The sequence below is a fragment of the Syngnathus scovelli genome, chromosome 10 (genome assembly GCF_024217435.2).
Source record: "Syngnathus scovelli strain Florida chromosome 10, RoL_Ssco_1.2, whole genome shotgun sequence".
Classification (NCBI taxonomy): Eukaryota; Metazoa; Chordata; class Actinopteri; order Syngnathiformes; family Syngnathidae; genus Syngnathus; species Syngnathus scovelli.
This window is the reverse complement of record NC_090856.1, coordinates 17,160,001-17,167,500: the sequence shown is the minus strand read 5'-3', so window position 1 is coordinate 17,167,500 and position 7,500 is coordinate 17,160,001. Positions and strand designations below refer to the sequence as shown.

General features: G+C 61.0%; 2 non-coding genes across 2 annotated transcripts; both read right to left on the bottom strand.

Moving 5' to 3' along the window:
- Positions 1–366: 366 nt before the first annotated feature.
- LOC125976377 (5S ribosomal RNA) lies at positions 367–485 on the bottom strand. Its single transcript, XR_007484284.1, has one exon. It is a non-coding gene; the product is annotated as a 5S ribosomal RNA (ribosomal RNA).
- A 4,467-nt stretch (positions 486–4,952) lies between these two features.
- Positions 4,953–5,071, bottom strand: LOC125976332 (5S ribosomal RNA). The gene has a single exon (XR_007484255.1). It is a non-coding gene; the product is annotated as a 5S ribosomal RNA (ribosomal RNA).
- Between the last annotated feature and the right edge of the window lie 2,429 nt (positions 5,072–7,500).

Below are 7,500 nucleotides of genomic sequence, written 5' to 3'. Positions count from 1 at the left end.
TGTCAGGTGAATAACCTAAAACAATTTGTTTGATATAAAAGAAACCAGTGAAGTGATTAAATAAGGAAAAACAAAATGAACTTAGTACAATTACTTCATGGAAGTGTTGTGTTGGGTTCTTTTACAAGTCAAGCCTGCTGCTTTGAGTTCACAGGGAGCCATGCTCACTGTACATAGTCTGCTCTCTAGCGGTAAAAAATTTAACTACAATGCTGTGGATGTCACCACATAATATAGCTTTCAAACTCGTGTTATAGTTTCAATGTCGGAGTTTAAATTAGGCTTGCTGTTTCCGGATGCCATTCGTGATGGGTGTTGTAAAAAATAGCTTCTTAAACGATTGAAGTGCACATAAGAAAAAGAAAAAGCTTACAGCACCTGGTATTCCCAGGCGGTCTCCCATCCAAGTACTAACCAGGCCCGACCCTGCTTAGCTTCCGAGATCGGACGAGATCGGGCGTTCTCAGGGTAGTATGGCCGTAAGCCGTGAGGTGACCCAACATTTTGCATTTTATAGACACAATCGCCCCTGAAACTAGCGAGCGAGCCAATGAAGCCTTCAAAACTGCTTCGGCACATGGAGACCAAGCATCCTGCATTAAAAGACAAACCTTAACCACTTCGGGTTTCATTGTCTCCGATTACGCCTGGATGGGACCGGCTCGTTTCTGCGAAACAAGCTCGGTGCTCCCAATAATTCAACGTAATGGTGACTTTTATTTTTATGTGGTTTATATTTGTTTTTATGCCAGTCGTATCATTTTATTTAATCGTATTTACCGTATTTGCCGGTGTACAGGTCGACTCGGTGTATAAGTCGACCCCCTAAAATTCGACGGAAATTTACGATTTTATGATATATCCTTTGTATAAGTCGAGCTCAATTGTTGCATTATATTAAACTTCAAAATTCAATATGCGAAATTTATTGACGAAATGTGTTCAAATTCTGGGAGGCCGTGCGCATGCTGCTGTTTATAAGCACCGCGGAGGAGATCGCGGCCGGCGAGCTCGCGCACGCCGCCCGGCACCAACGGGAGGCCGGAAATAGCTCCAAGCCGAGCGGATCGGCACTTTATAAGCACCGCGGAGGAGATCGCGGCGCCTCATTGGACTTCCAGCGGCCGGCGAGCTCGCGCACCCGCCCGGCACATCCGGGAGGCCGTGCGCACGAGCCAAGTGGCCGAAAATAGCCCCCGCCGAGCGGATCGGCTGTTTATAAGCACCGCGGAGGTGGTCGCGGCGCCTCATTCGACTTCCAGCGGCCGGCGAGCTCGCGCACCCGCCCGGCACATCCGGGAGGCCGTGCGCACGAGCCAAGTGGCCGAAAATAGCCCCCGCCGAGCGGATCGGCTGTTTATAAGCACCGCGGAGGTGGTCGCGGCGCCTCATTCGACTTACAGCGGCCGGCGAGCTCGCGCACCCGCCCGGCACATCCGGGAGGCCGTGCGCACGAGCCAAGTGGCCGAAAATAGCCCCCGCCGAGCGGATCGGCTGTTTATAAGCACCGCGGAGGTGGTCGCGGCGCCTCATTCGACTTCCAGCGGCCGGCGAGCTCGCGCACCCGCCCGGCACATCCGGGAGGCCGTGCGCACGAGCCAAGTGGCCGAAAATAGCCCCCGCCGAGCGGATCGGCTGTTTATAAGCACCGCGGAGGTGGTCGCGGCGCCTCATTCGACTTCCAGCGGCCGGCGAGCTCGCGCACCCGCCCGGCACATCCGGGAGGCCGTGCGCACGAGCCAAGTGGCCGAAAATAGCCCCCGCCGAGCGGATCGGTTGTTTATAAGCACCGCGGAGGTGGTCGCGGCGCCTCATTCGACTTCCAGTGGCCGGCGAGCTCGCGCACCCGCCCGGCACATCCGAGAGGCCGTGCGCACGAGCCAAGTGGCCGAAAATAGCCCCCGCCGAGCGGATCGGCTGTTTATAAGCACCGCGGAGGTGGTCGCGGCGCCTCATTCGACTTCCAACGGCCGGCGAGCTCGCGCACCCGCCCGGCACATCCGGGAGGCCGTGCGCACGAGCCAAGTGGCCGAAAATAGCCCCCGCCGAGCGGATCGGCTGTTTATAAGCACCGCGGAGGTGGTTGCGGCGCCTCATTCGACTTCCAGCGGCCGGCGAGCTCGCGCACCCGCCCGGCACATCCGGGAGGCCGTGCGCACGAGCCAAGTGTCCGAAAATAGCCCCCGCCGAGCGGATCGGCTGTTTATAAGCACCGCGGAGGTGGTCGCGGCGCCTCATTCGACTTCCAGCGGCCGGCGAGCTCGCGCACCCGCCCGGCACATCCGGGAGGCCGTGCGCACGAGCCAAGTGGCCGAAAAAAGCCCCCGCCGAGCGGATCGGCTGTTTATAAGCACCGCGGAGGTGGTCGCGGCGCCTCATTCGACTTCCAGCGGCCGGCGAGCCCGCGCACCCGCCCGGCACATCCGGGAGGCCGTGCGCACGAGCCAAGTGGCCGAAAATAGCCCCCGCCGAGCAGATCGGCTGTTTATAAGCACCGCGGAGGTGGTCGCGGCGCCTCATTCGACTTCCAGCGGCCGGCGAGCTCGCGCACCCGCCCGGCACATCCGGGAGGCCGTGCGCACGAGCCAAGTGGCCGAAAATAGCCCCCGCCGAGCGGATCGGCTGTTTATAAGCACCGCGGAGGTGGTCGCGGCGCCTCATTCGACTTCCAGCGGCCGGCGAGCCCGCGCACCCGCCCGGCACATCCGGGAGGCCGTGCGCACGAGCCAAGTGGCCGAAAATAGCCCCCGCCGAGCGGATCGGCTGTTTATAAGCACCGCGGAGGTGGCCGCGGCGCCTCATTCGACTTCCAGCGGCCGGCGAGCTCGCGCACCCGCCCGGCACATCCGGGAGGCCGTGCGCACGAGCCAAGTGGCCGAAAATAGCCCTCGCCGAGCGGATCGGCTGTTTATAAGCACCGCGGAGGTGGTCGCGGCGCCTCATTCGACTTCCAGCGGCCGGCGAGCTCGCGCACCCGCCCGGCACATCCGGGAGGCCGTGCGCACGAGTCAAGTGGACGAAAATAGCCCCCGCCGAGCGGATCGGCTGTTTATAAGCACCGCGGAGGTGGTCGCGGCGCCTCATTCGACTTCCAGCGGCCGGCGAGCTCGCGCACCCGCCCGGCACATCCGGGAGGCCGTGCGCACGAGCCAAGTGGCCGAAAATAGCCCCCGCCGAGCGGATCGGCTGTTTATAAGCACCGCGGAGGTGGTCGCGGCGCCTCATTCGACTTCCGGCGGGCGGCGAGCTCGCGCACCCGCCCGGCACATCCGGGAGGCCGTGCGCACGAGCCAAGTGGCCGAAAATAGCCCCCGCCGAGCGGATCGGCTGTTTATAAGCACCGCGGAGGTGGTTGCGGCGCCTCATTCGACTTCCAGCGGCCGGCGAGCCCGCGCACCCGCCCGGCACATCCGGGAGGCCGTGCGCACGAGCCAAGTGGCCGAAAATAGCCCCCGCCGAGCAGATCGGCTGTTTATAAGCACCGCGGAGGTGGTCGCGGCGCCTCATTCGACTTCCAGCGGCCGGCGAGCTCGCGCACCCGCCCGGCACATCCGGGAGGCCGTGCGCACGAGCCAAGTGGCCGAAAATAGCCCCCGCCGAGCGGATCGGCTGTTTATAAGCACCGCGGAGGTGGTCGCGGCGCCTCATTCGACTTCCAGCGGCCGGCGAGCCCGCGCACCCGCCCGGCACATCCGGGAGGCCGTGCGCACGAGCCAAGTGGCCGAAAATAGCCCCCGCCGAGCGGATCGGCTGTTTATAAGCACCGCGGAGGTGGCCGCGGCGCCTCATTCGACTTCCAGCGGCCGGCGAGCTCGCGCACCCGCCCGGCACATCCGGGAGGCCGTGCGCACGAGCCAAGTGGCCGAAAATAGCCCCCGCCGAGCGGATCGGCTGTTTATAAGCACCGCGGAGGTGGTCGCGGCGCCTCATTCGACTTCCAGCGGCCGGCGAGCTCGCGCACCCGCCCGGCACATCCGGGAGGCCGTGCGCACGAGCCAAGTGGACGAAAATAGCCCCCGCCGAGCGGATCGGCTGTTTGTAAGCACCGCGGAGGTGGTCGCGGCGCCTCATTCGACTTCCAGCGGCCGGCGAGCTCGCGCACCCGCCCGGCACATCCGGGAGGCCGTGCGCACGAGCCAAGTGGCCGAAAATAGCCCCCGCCGAGCGGATCGGCTGTTTATAAGCACCGCGGAGGTGGTCGCGGCGCCTCATTCGACTTCCAGCGGGCCGCGCACTCGCGCACGCCGCCCGGTTCAAATTTTCTAAGTGCAACGCACAATGAGATGCATGAGAAACGGCCTTGGTTACCATCACATTTGAAGCGATGAATACGAAGTTAAATTTTATGACTCGGTGTATAAGTCGAGGTCGATTTTTTTCGGTCGATTTTGGATCGAAAAAGGTCGACCAATACACCGGCAAATACGGTATATATACTTATTATAAATGTAGTATTTATTTATATTGATTTATTGTTTATTTATATATATAAAGGCAGGTCCGCAAAAATATTTCTGACGCGTAGCCGGTCCGTGGCGCAAGAAAGGTTGGGGACCACTAGTCTAAAAGAATCTGACCGTAACTGGAATAGGGTTCTACGCGAATGCCCAACGGAAAAGTGAAGTGCACAAAACCTGCATTTGGCTGTATCAAAATAAATGTCATGAAAAAGGTAAAAACACTACATGGAAGCGCAATGTGTTGTGCTGGGTTCTTTTACAAGTAAAGACTGCTGCTTTGAGTTCACAGGGAGCCATGCTCTTTATTCACTGTACATAGAGGTTTTGAACTCGTGTTGTAGTTTCAGTGTCGGAGTTCAAACTAGGCTTGCAGTTTCCGAATGCCATTCGTGATGGGTGTTGTAAAAAGGTCTTGGCTTAAACGATTGAAGTGCACATAAGAAAAAAAAAAAAAAAAAAAAAGAGCTTGAAGTGCACATAAGAAAAAGAAAAAGCTTACAGCACCTGGTATTCCCAGGCAGTCTCCCATCCAAGTACTAACCAGGCCCGACCCTGCTTAGCTTCCGAGATAAGACGAGATCAGGCGTTCTCAGGGTAGTATGGCCGTAAGCCGTGAGGTGACCCAACATTTTGCATTTTATAGACACAATCGCCCCTGAAACTAGCGAGCAAGCCAATGAAGCCTTCAAAACTGCTTCGGCACATGGAGACCAAGCATCCTGCATTAAAAGACAAACCTTAACCACTTCGGGTTTCATTGTCTCCGATTACGCCTGGATGGGACCGGCTCGTTTCTGAGAAACAAGCTCGGTGCTCCCAATAATTCAACGTAATGGTGACTTTTATTTTTATGTGGTTTATATTTGTTTTTATGCCAGTCGTATCATTTTATTTAATCGTATTTACCGTATTTGCCGGTGTACAGGTCGACTCGGTGTATAAGTCGACCCCCTAAAATTCGACGGAAATTTACGATTTTATGATATATCCTTTGTATAAGTCGAGCTCAATTGTTGCATTATATTAAACTTCAAAATTCAATAAGCGAAATTTATTGACGAAATGTGTTCAAATTCTGGGAGGCCGTGCGCATGCTGCTGTTTATAAGCACCGCGGAGGAGATCGCGGCCGGCGAGCTCGCGCACGCCGCCCGGCACCAACGGGAGGCCGGAAATAGCTCCAAGCCGAGCGGATCGGCACTTTATAAGCACCGCGGAGGAGATCGCGGCGCCTCATTGGACTTCCAGCCGCCGGCGAGCTCGCGCACCCGCCCGGCACATCCGGGAGGCCGTGCGCACGAGCCAAGTGGCCGAAAATACCCCCCGCCGAGCGGATCGGCTGTTTATAAGCACCGCGGAGGTGGTCGCGGCGCCTCATTCGACTTCCAGCGGCCGGCGAGCTCGCGCACCCGCCCGGCACATCCGGGAGGCCGTGCGCACGAGCCAAGTGGCCGAAAATAGCCCCCGCCGAGCGGATCGGCTGTTTATAAGCACCGCGGAGGTGGTCGCGGCGCCTCATTCGACTTCCAGCGGCCGGCGAGCTCGCGCACCCGCCCGGCACATCCGGGAGGCCGTGCGCACGAGCCAAGTGGCCGAAAATAGCCCCCGCCGAGCGGATCGGCTGTTTATAAGCACCGCGGAGGTGGTCGCGGCGCCTCATTCGACTTCCAGCGGCCGGCGAGCTCGCGCACCCGCCCGGCACATCCGGGAGGCCGTGCGCACGAGCCAAGTGGCCGAAAATAGCCCCCGCCGAGCGGATCGGCTGTTTATAAGCACCGCGGAGGTGGTCGCGGCGCCTCATTCGACTTCCAGCGGCCGGCGAGCTCGCGCACCCGCCCGGCACATCCGGGAGGCCGTGCGCACGAGCCAAGTGGCCGAAAATAGTCCATGCCGAGCGGATCGGCTGTTTATAAGCACCGCGGAGGTGGTCGCGGCGCCTCATTCGACTTCCAGCGGCCAGCGAGCTCGCGCACCCGCCCGGCACATCCGGGAGGCCGTGCGCACGAGCCAAGTGGCCGAAAATAGCCCCCGCCGAGCGGATCGGCTGTTTATAAGCACCGCGGAGGTGGTCGCGGCGCCTCATTCGACTTCAAGCGGCCGGCGAGCTCGCGCACCCGCCCGGCACATCCGGGAGGCCGTGCGCACGAGCCAAGTGGCCGAAAATAGCCCCCGCCGAGCGGATCGGCTGTTTATAAGCACCGCGGAGGTGGTCGCGGCGCCTCATTCGACTTCCAGCGGCCGGCGAGCCCGCGCACCCGCCTGGCACATCCGGGAGGCCGTGCGCACGAGCCAAGTGGCCGAAAATAGCCCCCGCCGAGCGGATCGGCTGTTTATAAGCACCGCGGGGGTGGTCGCGGCGCCTCATTCGACTTCCAGCGGCCGGCGAGCTCGCGCACCCGCCCGGCACATCCGGGAGGCCGTGCGCACGAGCCAAGTGGCCGAAAATAGCCCCCGCCGAGCGGATCGGCTGTTTATAAGCACCGCGGAGGTGGTCGCGGCGCCTCATTCGACTTCCAGCGGCCGGCGAGCCTGCGCACCCGCCCGGCACATCCGGGAGGCCGTGCGCACGAGCCAAGTGGCCGAAAATAGCCCCCGCCGAGCGGATCGGCTGTTTATAAGCACCGCGGAGGTGGCCGCGGCGCCTCATTCGACTTCCAGCGGCCGGCGAGCTCGCGCACCCGCCCGGCACATCCGGGAGGCCGTGCGCACGAGCCAAGTGGCCGAAAATAGCCCCCGCCGAGCGGATCGGCTGTTTATAAGCACCGCGGAGGTGGTCGCGGCGCCTCATTCGACTTCCAGCGGCCGGCGAGCTCGCGCACCCGCCCGGCACATCCGGGAGGCTGTGCGCACGAGCCAAGTGGCCGAAAATAGCCCCCGCCGAGCGGATCGGCTGTTTATAAGCACCGCGGAGGTGGTCGCGGCGCCCCATTCGACTTCCAGCGGCCGGCGAGCTCGCGCACCCGCCCGGCACATCCGGGAGGCCGTGCGCACGAGCCAAGTGGCCGAAAATAGCCCCCGCCGAGCGGATCGGCTGTTTATAA